At 45.8% G+C, this 7,630-nt stretch overlaps 1 non-coding gene across 1 annotated transcript; it reads left to right on the top strand.

Moving 5' to 3' along the window:
* The first annotated feature begins 7,312 nt into the window (after positions 1-7,312).
* Positions 7,313-7,394, top strand: Trnaf-aaa. The gene has a single exon. It is a non-coding gene; the product is annotated as a tRNA-Phe (tRNA).
* The last annotated feature ends 236 nt before the right edge of the window (positions 7,395-7,630 follow it).

Genomic DNA, 7,630 nt, shown 5'->3' with positions numbered 1-7,630 from the left:
TTTTTCACTTAGTTTTGTAGAAAGATACGCTCTAGCAACAAACAAATAATAATTACAAAATATAGTGCGACAATAAAAACCTATCAGGCGTACACAGTAAAATAGGACATGGCGCACAGAAAAAGCGAAACAGTCAGAAAAAAATTGAGAGAGAGAAAGAGCGAGAGAGAGAAAGATGGGAGAGAGAGAGAGAGGGAACGAGGGAGCGAAGGGGTGAAAGAGTGCGAACTGCCAAGTCTGCAAATTAGGGACATAGATCAAGTGCTTGGGCGGTAACAGCGTCCCTGAGCCCAGCAGCGGGATGAACACACTCCGCCTGAGTCCCGAAATTCGTGAGGCTCGCGAACAATGTCAGGCCCCCCACCGAAATTAAAGTCCCCGCAGGCGAGCCAGCTTGCCATAGAATTGGGGCCCTCTTCATCCGCCTCTCTCTCTCTCTCTCTTTTTGTCCCTCCTCCTCCTCCTCTTTTTCCGGCTTGTTTTTTTTCCTCCCACTTTGCCTTACTGTCTCCCTATGCTATCATTCCCTCCTTACTTTATTTTCCTCAAATGCCTCGACCGGGAAAGAGAATTTCACTCACGCTCCGCTACGTATAACTATTGAATGACGCTAGCAGAGTCCAACTTACACACAGATCCAAGATTAATATACGAGCTTCGGATGAGAGAGGGGGGAGGGAAAAGGAAAGAACAAGAGTGCAATGAATATGAATGTACCAGTTAATACATTGCATAAAAAATAAGAGCCAGAAAAAGGAACAAGAAAGGAGACAAACAAAGCGCGTTGTTTCTTTCCTTTGTTCATCCGTACCCTGGCAGTTTTTATCTCGAAACATGGTAATTTGAGGCTTTGCATCGATTCCTGAAGGTCCCGTTTTCAGGGGGTTACACAAAAAGGAAGCTGGAACAATAACAATGCTCAATGAAAAAAAAATAAATATCTGGTGGTTCGGTAGCTCCGCTTGTCTCCTTTCTATTAGACGTCATACAAAAATAGGTGAGGCGAAACGGTTGAGGAACATAACGTGTGCTGCGTGGATTCGTCGAGGGGAAATAAAATAACATTCGGTGTCTACAAATTTTCTGTCACCTTGCATTAAGTTTAACCCGAAGCGTAGAATCACACCACTAATACATCATACAACAACTGTCTGCCGACGTGGTCGAAGAATAAGCATGCATGAAGCCCACATGCTTTGATCATGCTTCAGACGTGTCTGCACATGATCATGATTCTGTCACAGTGTCTGCACCAAACGCCGCGTCTTCTGCAGGATGTACGAGCCGTGTGATTCCGGTCCTACGCTCACAGTCTCTCCGGTCCGTTGACATTCCGCCGATTGACCGACGGGGTAACACTTTCGTAAGAGGCCGTAAGAAAGTCGTTCAAAGCCCAACCAAAGTCAAAACAAAGGCATGAGCCTCCGTAACCCAACTCCTAATCCCTCCTCCTCGTTTCAGACCACAGACAAGTCATCCCGCCCAATGTAAAGCCCTCATATATCGTACCCGGGTGTATTTGTCCAGAATCCGCTTCAAAGCCGACGTAAGTCGGGAGCAAGCCACCGCACCCGGACTTGCAAACCACTCCAACTAATTTCAAGTCAGGGAGAGTCACTCCGCCCTCTAGAAACTCCAATTACAACAAATACACTGGAATCATCCGCACCGAACCTTCCCTCCCTCGTACATCCAGACCGGAGGCTTATCCCGTCTGCTCCCTTCCGACTGTTCGGTCGAGGGGCGACGCACAGTCTTACTACCAACGGAATGAGCAGTCCAAACAGCAAGCACACACATACATACACACACACGGGCCCACACGCACAAATAACGACGACGTGTGTCTTGGGGGAAGTCTAGGGAGTACAGGAAAGCTATGGTTCGGGAAGCCCCAACTGAGTCCAGTCCTGGCTTTGGATTTGCCTTGGTCCACATCCAGAGGCAGGAGCGGATCATAGTCTTGGCGCCGAATGACTTTGGTGCGGGATAGCCCCTAGGATTCTCCGGGAGCTTGTTCCCTTGTCCTCTTAGCTTTCTTTTTTTTTTATTTTGCACGCCGAGAGGCATCATCGTTCTTCCTCTCTTCCCCATTTCCCGAATAGGGAACGTAGGCACACAAAGAAAAAGACCCACGAGAGATCAAAAGCGATGAACGAGAAAGCTAGGGAAACGGTGACCATGGGGAAAGGAGATCCAGTGACAACACGGATCTCCCGAAGTGTATGTGAGCCGAAGTCCTCCCTATATACACTCTCTGGGTTCACTTACTGCTTCTTTCTCTGTTTTTTCCCCATATTTCGTTATTGTTTCATCGCCACGCATTTTTAGCGTCCTTGCAGTATTTGTTTCAGTCTTTGTTGCATAACTCGTTTTACCGTCCTCCCTCCTTTCAGATTGTTGTTCTAAACTCCTGACTAAATTCAATTCCCTTAATATCATGCTTGTGCTTCGTTTGCGCAACTTTTCATTTAATGTTCAATTTGTGAAATCAGCGTATACGTGAGACACTGTGCTGTGGCGTATTAGCAATGGTTGTTCAATTACATTTATTCATTTGTTTACGTTAAGCTGCAGCGCTCAGGGGACGCTAATCTAGCAAAAGTGGTAAAGGGACAAATATACAACGTGCACAAATGTACACAGAATTGTACACAAATGTAATGTAGTGGAATTAAATGTACTGTGATGTAAATTAATATAACGCAGTCGAACTTAGTGTAATATATTGTAATGTAAAGTAGTGTACGCTACCCTACGTTACATTACCTTGCATTACATCCACATTTCATTACATTGCATTATCAACTACTTGGATTAATCTGTGCTTATTTTTATACTACATGGCGTAAGAATACGCACACACTAATGTAAGAACTTGATGATGTAATAACAATGGAGAACACAATAAAAATGCAATGGGTTTCTTAACACAGCGGAAATTGAGGATATGCTCATGCTGAGCAACTTGCAACTGCTGCGCTTACAAGTGAGAGCAAACACTTCGCGCCATTAAAAAAGAAAAAAAAAATTGACGCCAAGAAATTTTATTGTTGTGCACGTGAAAAAGTCCTTTTACACGTGGCTCAGTGGCGTCCCAATTTTTTTTTTTATGATTTCAGTTTGACTTAACGAACACATATTACCTTTGGCCACATCCAGCCAATCAGAGCGCCGGAAAAGAGCACGCGACAGCATGCCGTCAGAGCGCACTCCTCTTGCAGAAACCTGTCACGTATCTGGCTCCGTCGCTCTCACTGGGGCGAGCGTAGCGTTCGCTCTTCGCCAGGTTATGCTGGAACAAAGTACCCCTGAGGAGGACCTCCGATGCACGGCACTGTCACTCGACTAGAAGTATTGAGACAATAATCCAATGCTTGCGACTTACATTCGCATACCTAGGGCGTATTTATTTTTGCGTGCGTAACAGGCAAAAACTTCCTCCAGGGGCCGTTGCGTCGGGTGTTTCAAACACGCGGACATCTATTGTGGTGGCTGAATCGCAGCCAGAGCAGCCCCGACGCTTGTGTTACTGCGTGTCGAGTGACACCACCGGCAGCCATTCCTCGATACCGAAAATGCAGAAAACTAGAAGAAAAGAAAAATGAAAGCCGTTTACAACTCCCTGTAACGACGAATTAGAGCGCAGCTCCTGAGGAGGAGGAGGGAGGGGTACTGAGGGGAGGGTATACCCCTCCTCCGTCCTCTTCACCTCGTTATCTTTGCTGCTAGTCCTCGCTCCAAGCGGCGACGCCGTCAGCGTGACCGTGAGGTCGTGCGAACCTCGTGACCTCACGGGGGTCACGTGACGTCACCGGGCCACGAGACCTCTCGGGGGTCACGCGACCTCATGGGAGTCACGTTAAGTCACCGGGGTCACGTGACCTGACGGGGGTCACGTGACCTCTCGGGGCTCACGTGACCTCACCGGAGTCCCATGACCTCACTGGGGTCACGTGGCTTCACGGGGGTCACGTGACGTCAACATGGTCATCGTGATGACGGCATCGGCATCGGCATCGTGATGACGTCATCACTGACGTCATCAAGGTTACGTGATTTGACGGGGGTGACGTCATCGTGATGACGTCATCGTCACTGATGACGTCGTCAGTGACGTCACCAGTGACTTCCCGCGTCCCACAATGCACCGCGCGGTTACGCCGACGCCGACGCCGCTCAATCCGGAAACGGGCGCCTGAGAGCTGCGCTCTAAGACACCAAGTTCCCGCGCGGGCATATCATAGAAAACGTTTGGCACATCATGATAAACTGCACGAGATGCGATCGGCGGTGAAGCCGATCACGAGCTGGTCTATGCCTACTAGACAATGGCTCATTTTCTTTGGCTAAATTTTCACGTAACTCATTGAAGTGATTTAGAATAAAAAGAAAAGAAGTGTGCGTCAGCTTTACTAACTTATTTTCAAAACGACACGAACACAGCGGCCAGACATTAAGTAATGAGGTATTATATTATGTACCAAACCACAGCACGCATCACCAAACCGTGGCCGTTATACAAAAAGGTGCGCCTTCGGCGACATTTGGAAAATGATCAATGTAAGTTGTAGTCTTATATCAGTTTTCTTTTTCATTCATTAGCGCACAAGTATGTTGTAGGTTCAAGAAGTGTAAATTTGTAGAATCGTTTTTTTTTTTTGTTTTGTTTTTTTAAGCGCAAGTGGTCAAATATTGTTCTGCTTTAGCGCGTGCAAGTAGATTGATGTCATAATACGCAACTTCAGGCTGCTTAAATAGTGCCAATACTTCAGAAAACTTTTGTACCCTCGCAAACCTAACTGGCTACGTTACAAAATAAACCATAAAAAAATCACGGGGGTTTGTTTCTCAGCCGCTTTAAGCGAGAATATTAAAACATTTATTAATCTGAAACCTGGCCATAAGAAATCGCTTCTTCAGCAGTGGAAATATAAAAAAAAAAAGTAGTAGCACATACGTAAAAAATATTTCTCGACCGACAGCCACGCGCGCGCTCTCGTGGAGTGACCGCGCTCTGCCGCCAGGCCCGCACCGCCGCACCGCTTTTGCCGGCAGCCATGGAGAAGATAATGATGATGATGATGATGATTATGATAATGATGATGATAATATTGATTTTTGTTTTGTTTAGATGGAGGTCGTAAATACACAGACGTAAATTCGAATCCCGAATCATCTTCATGCAGAAAGTTGTGATGGATAACTTCGTATGCACGCACAAGCTAAAACATATAAATCCGCTTTTCCAAGAAGCGGAATCCCGGGATTTAAAGGATAAGTCGGGAGACGGGCAACTCAAATTTCGGGTCTTCCGAAATATAAGACGCACACACAATCGGACCGAAGTTAGAAGAGTCCTGAAAGTAAAATGTTATTTATGAAAAAGAACAACCGGGGAATCGGCATTGAAACGGCAACATTAATTTCTAAAGCCGTTCCAAAAAAATGTAGAAAGGTGCGTCAAAACGTTCTAATCCTTGACAGAAAAAAAAAACTTTTTTGGCGTGGTTTGTTTTGTAGGTCTATGCTTCTTCGCATACGAACTAAAGATTATATACTTCTAAAACGTAGAAATAAATGAAGCATAAAGGAAAAACGAGGAACGAAGCGGAGACTTTGGGACATCATTCTGTAGGGCGTAAAACCAGTGACTCCCGAATAAAAACACCCCGACTGTGAAAATGTGAACTGTAAAAAACTGTTAAAAAAATCCAAAAAATAAAAAAATTATATTCATATTACTTTTTGTTTTATTATAAATATATGTGTAAACAAAAGCCAAATCCTACGCCCATTTCAGTTTTTTTTTTTTTCTCTTTTCAGACTATAAGTTTTCTTGGGGATTATACCAAACTGCGTCTCAACCATTGAAGCGCGAGAAAGACGCGAATGCCGGCTCCTTAGAGCCGATTTCGGTGGGAGCGTTTCCTCCTAACACTTCTGTATATCTCATTTCGGAATGCAAGTTTTAGACCTTTCCAGTGGCGGTCTCGGATGAAGCGACTTAAAGCGCGCGTACCTGGATTTGCAAGTGTACGTCAGTGTTTTCCGCCTGCGTATGGCTGTGGGTTTTGTCGTCAGTGGGCCGTGGCAGCCTGCGTAGGAGCGATTCCGAACGCTGGGGGCGGCTAAATTGCCGCATTTTCTTGTTTCTTTTGTGTCCTATGGCGAATGTAATTTCTCGAAGTTTTAAGAAAGCATTGCGATATTTTTGGAAACAAAAACAAACAAATGAAATCTATTTTTCGTGAGTCTTTACGCGACAAAACAAATACAATTGGAATGTTGGTTTCATTTTATGCTAATTTTTTACTAGGCCATACACTCAGCTGCGTCAATCTAAAGAGGTCTCAACACTCGAAAATATTTCACCACATAAGATAGCCGAAATGCGTGGGTATTCACCTCTCCCAACATGAAATTAAACGAGGCTCATCAATTGAACAACATATTGTACGTACCGCACGATGCAGCGTTAACCGAACAGGAGCTATTTGAGAAAGATCTAAACAACATAGCATATCCCATATACAGTGTCAACGAGTCACTTCACGACGATTGGACAGAATCCGGCTTGTTTTTGGGCACGTTTCGAAGAAAGCTTCTTTTTTGCAGGACACCAAAGCAAACGAACGAACGTGTCTATTCCCTCGCCATACCCCGGACCCTAGCAGATGTTTTTAGAGAAGACCTGGAGCATAGCCGGGAATAATTTTCGGGGATTATCTCGTCGGAAACAACCCTCGAATGACGTCAAACGGCCCGCGTCGCGGGCGGCTTGACGTTCGCTCTTTTCGTTGTTTGTTTCCTGCGAAGTCCGAGCAGGCTACGAGTCCTGGTATTCCCTGGTTCTTACAGTGAAAGATAACACCGAAAGGGTAAGCATCCTGAACAGGCAAATAAAGTAAAAGCTTTCAAAAATGGCCGCATCTCCATGTGGTGAATGATGTTGATTGGGGCGAAACGTTGGTGGTGCAGATGATACTGATTTTGTTCATAGGTAGTGCTGATGGTGATGACTGCGTAGACGCTGAGCCGCAGGATGCCGAGCTTTTCGTTCGTTTTCATCCATGTTAGAAAGAGAATGTGTGGTATGGAACGTGGTTATATATGCATTTCAGCATTTGACCGCAGCGCCCTCTCGTCTATAAATGTTGAGCCAATGCATGCAAAGTTTAACGCGATTATTTACGCATTTGACCGCAGCGCCATCTCCTGTATAGACATTGAGCGGCTACATGCAACGTTTCATCCATGACATCCCCAGCTCTCGAGTTACTACCACATCTCAGAGCCCCCCACTCGTCCCGCAGTCATAGCCAAGTGGTTAAGGCGATGGACTAAAAAGCCGTTGGGGTCTCCCCGCACAGGTTCAAATCCTGTTGACTGCGCAAACATTTTTTTCTTTTTTTTAAGAAGACAGATGGGATAGCAATTATTGTGAGCACGGACGCCGGACAGACAAGGCTAGACCCTAAGGAGCTTCGCTCCTAAGAAAGCCGGCAATCTCAGAATATACAATGCAGGTTGGGAGTCGCGCTGACCGGGTTTCCACAGCTCAGGCGGGTGAGAGAATTTTCTGGCTGATAGGGGCCGCCCGAGTCGCAAAATGGCGGCGGCAAGAGAG

Source organism: Ixodes scapularis, unplaced genomic scaffold (genome assembly GCF_016920785.2).
Source record: "Ixodes scapularis isolate PalLabHiFi unplaced genomic scaffold, ASM1692078v2 PGA_scaffold12__126_contigs__length_90152505, whole genome shotgun sequence".
NCBI classification, from domain to species: Eukaryota; Metazoa; Arthropoda; class Arachnida; order Ixodida; family Ixodidae; genus Ixodes; species Ixodes scapularis.
This window is presented reverse-complemented; position numbering and strand designations above follow the sequence as displayed.